This window comes from Schistocerca serialis, chromosome 3 (assembly GCF_023864345.2).
Source record: "Schistocerca serialis cubense isolate TAMUIC-IGC-003099 chromosome 3, iqSchSeri2.2, whole genome shotgun sequence".
Lineage (NCBI taxonomy): Eukaryota > Metazoa > Arthropoda > Insecta > Orthoptera > Acrididae > Schistocerca > Schistocerca serialis.
In genome coordinates, this window is record NC_064640.1 from 910,786,187 (window position 1) to 910,800,290 (window position 14,104).

The window sequence follows — 14,104 nt, forward strand, 5'->3', positions numbered from 1 at the left end:
CAGCAGTTGAGTCCCATAGTGCTCAGAGCCATTTTTTTTTTGCAATTTTGATTTTGCAACGTGCAGCTGGAGTCAGCCTGAACAAATGCTGCTCATCTTGTCTTTCATGCGACGCCCAGGGTCGATGAAAAGCGTCGGTTTATTTTACGTTACAGACGATATCATTTTTAAACTGAAATTTTACACGGTCATTCGATACAGCAGTCCAAAATTGGTCTAGCGCCATATTTGTTTCACCGATGTGTATCAGCAGAGACTGCTGCCGCCATAAAGAAGCACGCTGCCCAGCCGCTGTTGGAGTACTAATTATTCTTCATATTTTTATATACTGTTCCTGTTAATACGAATGAACAAAATGAATAACGCACTAGACTTATCCGGGAGCACTCTATCGAAAAGGCACGCAAAATTACGATTGAATAATCGTTTTGTTTGTAATGGATAACAAACCGACGCTTTCCCTCGACGCTGAGTGTCGTTTGAAAGACGTGATGTGTAGCATTTGTTTGGGCTGACTCCAGCTGCACGTTGCAAAAACAAAATTGCAAATATCTGCCGAAACACCAGAGAAAATGCGCCTGACGGCCCATGGAAGAGAGACCCGGTATTCTCTGTGGAAAAAAGTAAACATATGTATATTTATCTTGCAGTATATATGGCAAAGCTGTCAGCAATCCGAACGTTGCCGGTCTCCAGGAAACCACAGACACACAACACTTCGACAATTTAACGGAGTGCGTGTGGAATATACTGGTTTTTAAAATTCATCTCCTCCTTTCGGGCGGAGCCGTTGAACTGGGTATTATTAACAACTGCAGTATGTGTATGGCCCTCGACAGTCCTAAAAAGGCTTTCTACGCCGATCATACATAAAAAAATTGTTTATTTAAATTTCTACTCAATTCAGTGAAATTAGTCCTATGTCTCTGAAAATAAATATAAAATTCAAAATGGTTCTGAGCACTATGCGACTTAATTTCTGAGGTCATCAGTCCCCTTGAACTTAGAACTAATTAAATCTAAGCAACCTAAGGACATCACACACATCCATGCCCGAGGCAGGATTCGAACCTGCGACCGTAGCGGTCGTGCGGTTCCAAACTGAAGCGCCTAGAACCGCTCGGCCACACCGGCCGGTCCCTAGGCATTCTTGTTGTTGTTGTTGTTGTTGTTGTTGTTGTTGTTGTCGTCTTCAGCCTCTATTTTGTGCATGTCTTTTCTTCTCTAAATAACTACGGCAACTTTCATCAATTCGAAATTGCTTGTTATATTCATCCCTTGCTCTCCTGTACAATTTTTTACCCCAGCAGGATCAGTGTCATAAAAGTGATATTACCTGAAAAAAATACAGACTGTATGATTCTATTTATTATGGCATCGACAGCCACAGATGTTAAGTCCCATAGTGCTCAGAGCCATTTGAAGCAACGCCTAGGGAGACATCAACGCGGCGTACGCTAGTGTTGATTTGTAACTCTAAATGCAGCGGTCGCACAACTTTTTGAATTTTATACAGCACTTACGCTAATCAGCCAGAACATTATGATCACCCATCTAATAACTGGTGTCTCAACCGTTGGCACGGATAACAGCGGCGACGCATCGTAGCATGGAATCAATGACGTCTTGGAAGGTCGCTGGAACCACATCTGCACACACAAGTCACCTAATTCCCGAAATTTCAGGGCAGGGAGGCGATGAGCTCTGACGCTACGTTCGATCACGTGGCAGATGTGTTCGATCGGATTCACATCTGGCGAGTTGGAAAGCCAGCACACCAACTGGAACTCACAAATGTGTTTCTCGAACCACTCGATCGCATTACTGGCCTTATGACATCGAGCATTATCTTGTTAAAATGCCTCTGTTGTCGGGAAACATTATCGTCATGAAGGGGTGTACGCGGTCTGGAACCACTGTATGATACATCTTGGCCGTCTCAGTGTCTTGCATGAGCAATGGATGCCCACGTGAATGTTCCCCAGAGCACAACGGAGCCGCCGAAAGCTTACCTTTATCCCGCAACACAAATTTCAAGGAGCTGTTCCCCTGGAAGACGACAGATTCGCGCCGTCCCATCGGCATGATGAGGAAGGTATCGGGGTCCATCAGACCAAACATCGCTCCGCCATTGCGCCAACGTCCGGTGCCGATGGTCATGTACCCATTTCAGTCGTAGCTGCCATCTCACAGTCTTAACAAAATGGCTCTGAGCACTATGGGACTTAACATCTGAGGTCATCAGTCCCCTAGAACTTAGAACTACTTAAACCTAACTAACCTAAGGACATCACACACATCCATGCCCGAGGCAAGATTCGAACCTGCGAATTTCTACAATCTGCCCCTCCTCTCTCTATTTAGCAGGCTTGATTGATTAAACTTCCATATACCCTTAAAATATTATTTAACTTAATCCGTAAGATATACACTCTCATCCCACAGGATTTTCACTTTCGGTGATTACATTTTAGCGATTACTCCTTCTGGAATAATATATTTCCTTATTTTTATTACCACAGTAATTTCTTAGGCTCTCATATTGAAGTCGTTAACATTGGTCTCTCATAAAATATGTAGTTCAGAATGGATAATACGTCGCCGTAACGGACTAGCTTCATTATTTAATATTCGTATATACAAAATCTGTGTGTACTCCCTGTTCTGCTTGTAGTGTTTGTATCTAAATTTTGCCCTGTTTCAAATATAAGCTATGTTTAATTTACTGTGACATTTAATAATGTTTTATGTATTTTCTGTTGTTTACATGACTCTCTGTACCGCTGTGCAGTTATTTAATTTGCGAAATCCCCCCCCCCCCCTCTCTCTCTCTCTCTCTCTCTCTCTCTCTCTCTCTCTCTGTGTGTGTGTGTGTGTGTGTGTGTGTGTGTGTGTGTGTTCCCAATCAATATTATTTCCGTTCCGAAAAATTATTTTTACTGTGTTCATTTGGAAAGCACAGAGGTCTATCGTTTCTTCTCAGAGAGTAACTTGGAAAGCACAGAGGTCTATCGTTTCTTCTCAGAGAGTAACTTCTTTCGGAATTCCGAACTTCTTACAATTTTGTTGTGGCCAAAGTTACTAAAAATTTATAATCACGACATCGTGGTCAAAGAGAATTCCAATAGTATTTTAGCCACCTCATAGAATAAGTATGATCTTTTGCATACAGCAAGATAATGATTCTTTCCAGTCGGTCGGAGTGGCCGAGCGGTTCTAGGCGCTACAGTTCGGAACCGCGCGACCGCTACGGTCGCAGGTTCGAATCCTGCCTCGGGCATGGATGTGTGTCATGTCCTTAGGTTAGTTAGGTTTAAGTAATCCTAAGTTATAGGGGACTGATGACGTCAGTCCCATAGTGCTCAGAGTCATTTTTTTGACTCATTCCTTATTTTCCTGAAACACTGTATACACTGAACACGAAGAAGGTTATAACCACCCACCTAAGTGTTGCCCATTTTTTGGCATGCAAAAAGATTGCATCTCGTCGACGTTACCGCAGTTTTTGCATGTTAACGGCTTATAGTTTGAAAAATTGAGCTGGCGGTCTAAAATAACACAGACGTGTCCCACGCCGTTGACGTCTGGGACGTCTGAGGAATTTAAGTGTCACGGTACCATCTACAAGTATTAATTGGTCCCAGGGAGCCCCAGATTAATGTTTCCCCGTAGAATAATATTGGCATCACAAAGATGTACGTATCCCGTGAATCCTGTATCAGAAGAGGCGTTTTCCTGGAAAATAGGCAATCCTTACGTGCTATGACAGGCAACGTGAATCATCCGCCTCTTGCCAGCTGCACTACGGATTATCACCCCAACTCGAACGGCTTAACCTGTATGCAAAATGATTTTAATATACGGAGACGTGTGTGTTTTACCATTCATCACGGCGACGGTTGTTACAGATAAACGTCCTCGAGAAATACAGAGACTGCAGTTTTCCCTAGCTTTCAGGTGTTCGAAGCGCGCGTCTTCTACGGTCGCAGGTTCGAATCCTGCCTCGAGCATGGATGTTTGTGATGTCCTTAGGTTAGTTAGGTTTAAGTAGTTCTAACTTCAAGGGACTGATGACCTCAGAAGTAAAGTCCCATAGTGCTCGGGGCCATTTGAACCATTTTTCAGGTGTTCGCTGTACCAACATATCGAGGCCATGTTGGCTAATCTGACAAGGCCAGATCAGTTAACCATCCATACTGTTGGTCCTGCAACTACTAAAAATTATGCTGTTCCTATGACACGGCTATGTGCATCGCTCAGCACGCAAGCCACCCTTCTGCGTCAACGTCCACGATGCGTAGGGAAGCACTGAAGATCATTTATCAACAAAATTCTGCAGCTGTATATGACACATGTTCGAAGGTTAACCAACTTAATGACTACAGAAGCAAAAGTTGTTGAAGAAAAGACACAGTGTAGTAATTATGCCCAAAAGATTCACAAGAGTCATAAATGTGGTGTGTGCACGTATCTACAAATGAACTTTGCATCGTAATCAGAATAACACAGGCACTGCAATATCGTATTTATCTGCCGATACCAGGCAAGCGACTTTGAAGTACAACGTGTGACCTGTACGGGAATATACACTACTGGCCATTAAAATTGCAACACCACGAAGATGACGTGCTACAGACGCGAAATTTAACCGACAGGAAGAAGACGCTGTGATATGCAAATGATTAGCTTTTCAGAGCATTCACACATGGTTGGCGCCGATAGCGACACCTACAACGTGCTGACATGAGGAAAGTTTCCAACCGATTTCTCATACACAAACAGCAGTTGACCGGCGTTGCCTGGTGAAACGTGGTTGTGTTGCCTCGTGTAAGGAGAAGAAATGCGTACCATCACGTTTCCGACTCTGATAAAGGTCCGATTGTAGCCTATCGCGATTGTGGTTTATCGTTTCGCGACATTGCTGCTCGCGTTGGTCGAGATTCAATGACTGTTAGCAGAATATGGAATCGGTGGGTTCAGGAGGGTAATACGGAACGCCGTGCTGGATCCCAACGGCCTCGTATCACTAGCAGTCGAGATGACAGGCATTTTATCCGCATGGCTGTAACGGATCGTGCAGCCACGTCTCGAGCCCTGAGTCAGCAGATGGGGACGTTTGCAAGACAACAACCATCTGCACGAACAGTTCGACGGCGTTTGCAGCAGCATGGACTATCAGCTCGGAGACCATGGCTGCGGTTACCCTTGACGCTGCATCACAGACAGGAGCGCCTGCGATGGTGTACTCCACGACGAACCTGGGTGCACGAATGGCAAAACATTTTTTCTGATGAATCCAGGTTCTGTTTACAGCATCATGATGTTTTTTCTGATGAATCCAGGTTCTGTTTACAGCATCATGATGGTCGCATCCGTGTTTGGCGACACCGCGGTGAACGCACACTGGAAGCGTGTATTCGTCATCGCCATACTGGCGTATCACCCGGCGGGATGGTATGGGGTGCCATTGGTTACACGTCTCGGTCACCTCTTGTTCGCATTGACGGCACTTTGAACAGTGGACGTTACATTTCAAATGTGTTACGACCCGTGGCTCTACCCTTCATTCGATCCCTGCGTAACCCTACATTTCAGCAGGATAATGCACGACCGCATGTTGCAGGTCCTGTACGGGCCTTTCTGGATACAGAAAATGTTCGACTGCTGCCCTGGCCAGCACATTCTCCAGATCTCTCACCAACTGAAAACGTCTGGTCAATGGTGGCCGCGCAACTGGCTCGCCACAATACGCAAGTCACTACTCTTGATGAACTGTGGTATCGTGTTGAAGCTGCATGGTCAGCTGTACCTGTACACGCCATCCAAGCTCTGTTTGACTCAATGCCCAGGCGTATCAAGGCCGTTGTTACGGCCAGAGGTGGTTGTTCTGGGTACTGATTTCTCGGGATCTATGCACCCAAATTGCGTGAAAATGTAATCACATGCCAGTTGTAGTATAATATATTTGTCCAATGAATACCCGTTTATCATCTGCATTTCTTTATGGTGTAGCAATTTTAATGGCCAGTAGTGTACATAATAGATCTACGAGTACAGGTCGTGGACGCGTACTTCACGACATATGGAAGTTTGGGTCTAGCCGTGGGCCGTGCACGGATAGCCACATGGTAAGGCGGCCGCTCGCGATAAGCGGGTTCGAGTCCTGGTCCGGCACAAATTTTCACTGTCGTCACTGCATAGTTGTCGTTATTCGCAAGTGCGAAATCATTGAATGTATTTATTAACGGCTGTAGTCGCCACACTGTCTGTTCCTTTGGACATGCATGAGTGTCAAAAGGAAATTAGCATCGTAATCAGAATAACACAGGCACCTATGATATTCTCAAATACCATATCCTCAAATGGTATCACATTCTCAAATGGTAGTCGTACAAGATCCATATCGTACAGCAGCTTGCACAAGGACGTGTTGACTTCGCTCTCCACATTCTCTCAAGGATTGAAGTTGACGAGGGCTGGCCCTGGACCGTCCTATGGACACACGAAGCTCATTTTTCACTGACGGGTAGGGTAAGCACACAGAATTGCGGAGTGTGGGGATCTTCACCTCCAGTCACTGTGCATGAAGCTCCTCTGTATGGTGAACATGTCACCGTGTAGTGTGGCTTCACGGCTACGTTCATCATTGACCCATTCTTTTTTGAACGGGTGGCGCTCGAGGATCAAGCCGTGCAGAGTGACTGGCCAGCATTACTGCGATATGCTTCGCCAGCATGTCATACCTGCCCTACAGGAAAGAGACGCATTGAACTCAACAGTTTTCAAGCAAGATGGGGCTCCATCGCACCTCACTTCTTAAGTTCACTTGCTTCTCCGAAACACATTTGGAAATGATCGAATTATCAGCCGATCGTATCCAAATGCTTGGCCGGCACCATATCTCACTCCCTGTGATTTCTGGTTATGGGGCTACCTGAAGAACAGGGTTTACCAGGGGACCATTCACACATGGGCTGATCTGAAACGCAGCATATCGAGAGAGGCAGTCAACATACGTACTGACATGCTTCATTCTGCTGTGCAGAATGCGATCCTCCGCTTTCAGACTCTTCTGGACTCTGATGGGCGCCATATTGAGCCCCTTTTGTAGCAATAATGGTACCGGTATATAATGGTATGATGTACCGTAGCAGCGCATTAAAGTGTTTCAGTTGAATTTATTCTGCATCATTTATCTCCCAAATGTCCTTGACATTAATGCTACCTCGTTTGGTACTCGTACGGTAGTTAGTTTCGATGTTATAACGTGTTAAATACGGAAAGTTTAATTATGACCATCCGATATAATGTGCGCGACAGGGAACCCTCCGACATCCATGTTGTTGGATGAGGCATCAGCGTCCGACAATGTTATAACATACTCCCGAATTCAATGGCATTCAGCTACTTTTAATAGGTATTAGTACCGGCAACATGTGAAAGTCTGCCGACTAATTTGTTCCCAGCTACCAGGTCGTGATAACACGACGCTTCAAACAGCTTCCGCATCCATTGCATTCCCTCTACTCTCTCTACTTGCTGCATAATATTTTGTTCAAAATGATTCAAATGGCTCTGAGCACTATGGGACTTCAGCCCCCTATAACTTAGAACTACTTAAACCTAACTAACCTAAGGACATCACACACATCCATGCCTGAGGCAGGATTCGAACCCGCGACCGTAGCGGTCACGCGGTTCCAGACTAAAGCGCCTAGAACCGCTCGGCCACAACGGCCGGCCATAATATTTTGTATTGAATCACGTAAACAGAGGAAGAAGATCTTTCTTACGATGATGCGAATTTGGATGAGAGAACTTGTATTTCTGAGTGTGGAACATCAATTACTTGTGATTATCAATTACTTGCATCTACATACAACTCCGCAAGCTACGGTATGGTGTATGGTGGAGGGTACCATGTACCACTAATCATTCCCTTTCCTATTCCACTTGCAAACTGTGCGAGGAAAAAACGACTGTCTATACGCCTCCGTACGATCCCTACTTTCTCTGACTTTAACTTCGTGGTCCTTACGCAAAATTTATGTTGGTGACAGTATAATTGTTCTGCAGGCAGCTGCAGACGCCTGTTCTCTAAATTTTCTCGAAAGTGTTTCGGCGAAAAAGAACGTTGCCTTGCCTACAGGGATTCCCATTTGAGTTCACGAAACATCTCTGTAACTCTCGGTGTTGGTCAAACATATCTGAAAGAACTCTTCTAAATTGCCTCGATGTCTTCCCTTAATACTACGTAGTGGGGACCTCAAACACTCGAGCTGTACTAAAGAGTGGATCGCACCAGTGTTCTACACGCGCTCTCCGTCTTAGATGAACTACACTTCCCTTAAAGTCACAAAGTCGATCATTCGCCTTACCTACTACCGTCCTTACGTGCTCGTTCCATTTCATATAGCTTTCCAACATTACGCTTAGATGTTTAATCGACGTATCTTTCTCAACCAGCACTGTATTCGAAAATTGCAGGATTGTTTTTCCTACTCATGCATTAACTTAGACTTTTCTACTTTTAGAGCAAGCTGGCCTTCATCACACCACATAAAAATTATGTTTACGTCATCCTGTATCCTTCCACAATCACTCAGCGACGGTACTTATCCCACTCCACAGTGTCGTCAGCAAACAGCCGCGGATTGTTGCTCACGATGTCCGTGAGGTCATTCTTGTACATAGAGAACAAGAGTGGTACTTTCACGCTTCCCTGGGGCACTCCTGAAGATGCTCTTGTCTCCGACGAATATTCGCCGCCCAGGAAAACAGACTGGGTTGTATTACTTACGAAGCCTTAGACCCGTTCATGTATCTGGGAGCCTACAAAATGGTGGACATATACGTACAAACACCGAAATCATAACACATTACCATGCTCAATACGGTGTAGGAAAAGCATCGAATTTCAAAACAGCGTCCAGTCGTCCAGGAACTGATAAATACAGGTCCTACATGGTTTTCAATGGCGTCTTATTACATTCTTCGAGCAAAATAGTGGCAAGTTCAGATAACTAAGATAGAGGTGGATAGCGATCAGGCACTTTTCTCTCCAAAGTAGACCATAAAGGCTCAATAATATTGAGATCTGTTGACTTAGGTGGCCAATGCAGATGCGACAATTCATCCTCCTGATCACAAAATCAGTCCTGGACGATGCGAGCTGTGTGGACATGGACCCTCCCGTCTTGCAACACAGCATCACCACTGGGGAACACACCATGGGATGGACCCGATCAACCGCTGGCCGGAGTGGCCGAGCGGTTAAAGGCGCTACAGTCTGGAACCGCACGACCGCTACGGTCGCAGGTTCGAATCCTGCCTCGGGCATGGATGTGTGTGATGTCCTTAGGTTAGTTAGGTTTAAGTAGTTCTAAGTTCTAGGGGACTGATGACCTCAGAAGTTAAGTCCCATAGTGCTCAGAGCCATTTGAACCTCTCCTTTCTGATCTATTCAGGTGTTACTGCTTCTCTAATGACAACACAACACTCCCCGCCTTCTTTTACACTGGCGGGTCCGCCTCTCGTGATATCGAGTTATCACTCTCACATTACATATTGTCCGGACACTTTTGATCAGATAGTATACTAAGGAAGGCGTGAAATAGTGACTTACGTTGTCGTGTTTCGATGGCCTTAGCCGAACACGGATTCGCAAATATAGTTAAATAGCAGCAAAACATCTACTTCTCATGTTTGCCACTTTTTAACAGACAAAATTTCATTGAGCAGCGCTAATTAACGTGTTTTTTCAACATTACAGACAGCATTTAAGAGTGCAGTCATCTAATTTGCGAGATATCTGGGGTTATCTGACAATTCGTACAATGTACACATCCTCAGTACCACTGCTGGAAGTGACAATTTAACACAGACGGAAAACTACGTACGACTGTAAAAATTAAGAAATCGGAAAGTAGTGATATTAGAGAGCGATAGCAGAGGATTAGAACTGCAGTTCTGCCTTGCATTCGCCCAGCTCGGTACGTCCGCTAGATATAAAAATATAAAAAGCCGACGGAGAAGTTGCTGCGCTTACTCAGCATATCGGAACTCTGGGATAGCGTTTGTAGCTGAGTCAGCCGTAGCGAATGCCAAGCAACTGGCGCTTCTGCCATCTGCAACAAAAATCTAAAATACGCAACCTCTGGCCTCAGCAACATGTGACTTTTGCTGACACAATGGTGGCCGCTCCGCCTCAGAGAAATGAGGCACCCCGTCACGATCTTAGCTAGCTTCATATGGTGGAAGCTATTTTTCACGTTTTTCGTGGTATGTGACTACCGTTCTTCTGCAAATGTTACTCGTATGACATCAAACGAACGTGAAAACCAGAAACACTCTGCTCCTCTAATCTCGTTCTCATTTGTGTAGTAAAAGACTGAGTACCCGTAAGACTCTAACTATGTCAAATGTCTCTGCTTTTAAAATGATGAAACGTGAGATATTAATTCGGAAAGTGGAGTAGTGTATTTATCACACTTACCGCTGAATTCTCGGTTATTCTCAACAAGTACAGTGTGGTTATAATCCAGCTTTCGCTACTTAAGAGCGCCCTCATGAAAGACGAGTGATCGTAGGACAATGAAACCTCGTGAAAACATGTGTATGGACTTGCGTAAGAGAAATAAAGAATAAACCATCGAAAGAAACACGTTTTAATTTCCATATGAGAGGGTAACATTTGTTAATTGCGACAGCCTGGAAGTTTGTACAGATACCATTTCACAATGGTTTTCAGCACTTTCCGAATGGTGGACCGTGGAAGGTGGTGTGCATTGTAGCAACTGTAGAGTACTTCAGGTGACTGCACATGAGTTTCATCTCTACTCACATGAACCGCTGGCTATGAAACCACCATTTTGGCGGAGATAACGAGCTTCAGACCAGCGTAGAGAATTGGCGGAAAGCAAAGACGACTGCCTTTTCTGACGAGCATATTAGAAACTCGATACAAAGCTACGACAGTTGATGAAAGGTGTGCTAATTGTTGCAAATGAAACATTTTTTATTTTCACTGGTTTCCATTTCCCAACCGTTCGGACCTTACTTTCCGAATAGCCCTCGTATTAGTAATTTATTAAAGCTTGAACAGCCGGCCGCGGTGGTCGTGCGGTTCTAGCGCTGCAGTCCGGAACCGCGGGACTGCTACGGTCGCAGGTTCGAATCCTGCCTCGGGCATGGATGTGTGTGCTGTCCTTAGGTTAGTTAGGTTTAAGTAGTTCTAAGTTCTAAGGGACTGATGACCTAAGATGTTAAGTCCCATAGTGCTCAGAGCCATTTGAACCATTTGAAAGCTTGAACATTGTAAATAATTAACTTTGGAAATAATTAGTGTCCACACAGATGTCGGGTATTTTATGCTGTCAGTGAGAATTATAATACACACATCAAAAAAAGTTTTGCATCACCTCAGTTCCAAAAGTTCCGGAACCTGTGCAGAAAACTGGGATAGAGATCAACATAAACATCATTTCGAACCTTTTTATTGCACATGAAAACCAAAAATTGCACGTTGTACCACCACACGGCAAGACCTTCAGAGGTGGTGGTCCAGATTGCTATACACCCCGGCACCTCTAATACCCACTAGCACGTCCTCTGGCATTGATGCATGCCTGTATTCGTCATGGCATACTATCCACAAGTTCATCAAGGCACTGTTGGTCCAGATTGTCCCACTCCTCAACGGCGATTAGGCGTAGATCCCTCAGAGTGGCCGGTGGGTCACGTCATCCATAAACAGTCCTTTTCAATCTATCCCAGGCATGTTCGATAGGGTTCATGTCTGGAGAACATGCTGGCCACTAGTCGAGCGATGTCGTTATCCTGAAGGAAGTCATTCACGTGCAAGATGGTGGGCGCGATCGGTCGGAGGATGGCATTCACGTATCGTGCAGCCGTTACGGCGCCTTCCATGACCACCAGCGGCGTACGTCTGCCCCACATAATGCCACCCCAAAACAGCAGGGAACCTCCACCTAGCTGCACTCGCTAGACAGTGTGTCTAAGGCGTTCAGCCTGACCGGGTTGCCTCCAAACACGTCTCCGGCGATTGTCTGGTTTAAGGCATATGCGACACTCGTCGGTGAAGAGAACGTGATGCCATTCCTGAGCGGTCCGTTCGGCATGTTGTTGGGCCCATCTGTACCGCGCTGCGTGGTGTCGTGGTTGCAAAGATGAACCTCGCCATGGACGTAGGGAGTGAAGTTGCGCATCATGCAGCCTATTGCGCACAGTTTGAGTCGTAACACGACGTCCTGTGGCTGCACGAAAAACATTATTCAACATGGTGACCTTCCTGTCACGGTTCCTGCGAGCTATAATACGTAGGTAGCTGTCATCCACTGCAGTAGTAGCCATAGGGCGGCCTGAGCGAGGCATGTCATGGACAGTTCCCTGTCTCTCTATATCTCCTCCATGTCCGAACAACATCGCTTTGGTTTACTCCGAGACCCCTGGACACTTCCCTTGTTGAGAGCCCTTCCTGGCACAAAGTAACAATGCGGACGCGATCAAACCGCGGTATTGACCGTCTAGGCATGGTTGAACTACAGACAACACGAGCCGTGTACCTCCTGCCTCGTGGAATGATTGGAAGTGATCGGCTGTCGGACCCCATCGGTCTAATAGGCGCTGCTCATGCATGGTTGTTTACATCTTTGAGCGGGTTTAGTGACATCTCTGAACAGTCAAAGGAACTGTGTCTGTGATACAATATGCACAGTCAACGTGCATCTTCAGGAGTTATGGGAACCGGGGTGGTGCAAAACTTTTTTTTAAGTGTGTATTTGACACTTCGTCACTGCAGAAGGGTAGTTTCATATTAGAGCACAATTGTCTACAACTTAATATAACGTCCAGAATTACTGTGCTATTCACACGCAGCCGGATCTGTGCTACGACGATACTGTTGTCTGTCGTTAGCGATGGTTACAAGTAGTCGCTGATTTCATGGAGCCTGGGGCAGCGACACTGCACGTGGACTTAAGAATCTTTCTGCTGCGGCGGCGTAAGGAAACACATACGGGCGTATCTACGCCGAAGTCTCCGATTCGTTGTTGAGTTGCAGCGATAGTCTTTAGTTATCGTGCGCCGTTTTTGAACGACAGCTCGTTCTGCGGAATAGTCATCTGTCGTGACACAGCTACTGCACTGCTTGAAGATCGCACATTGCGTTCAGCGTTCTCAGCCGTGGCAACAGTAACTCGTTCGACAACTTGTGGCGCAGTTGGCCATCAGTCTCTCACAGGACCTATTCCCAAATCGCCACTTAATTCGAACTTGCGAATCACGTTCTTCAACCACGGGCGGAAAGAGCACCCCTTCGTATTCCATTAATGTGTCGGTCAATCGTGAGGAGCAGCAACACTACCGCAGTTGTTTTGATAAGGCAGCTTTACGAGTAACGGTGATTGACTGTAAAAGTCTGATGGCATGTAGACTGTTTAGTGTGGACGTCGCCTACAAGCCTCACCCTTCACTGTTTTGTTCAGATGTGTGTGATTCCCCTAGAACTTAGAACTACTTAAACCTAACTAGCCTAAGGACATCACACACATCCATGCCCGAGGCAGGATTCGAACCTGCGACCGTAGCGGTCGCGCGGTTTCTAGACTGAAGCGCCTAGAACCGCTCGGCCACATCTGCCGGCTGGGGAGACGTATTCCAGCGTGTTCACATGCGCGAACGACCCTCCAACTGTTGTCAACGGCGCTGGGGGAGGAATGGAACGCCCTACCAGAAGAACGTCTTACCAACTATGTGGCCAGTAACGGAGCACGTTTCAGCACATTCACTGGCGTGATCAAATACCATATTTTTTGGTACGGTTTCGTCACCCACGCTACAATTTTCATCCGATTTTAATGATTTTTGGTATCCATTGAAGCAAACTGAATTCTCCTCAGTTCATCGCAGCCTATTTTTTATATTCAGTTTTCTTTTCGACCAAACCAGACGAATCCAAAAATTGCCATTTTCTCAAATATCTGTAATGCCGCCAGTTTTTTTAAATTCCTTCGATGGAGTAAAATTACATCTGTAAGGATCAACGTGATATGTTCATTTCAAGTTTCAGATAACCACAACCGGA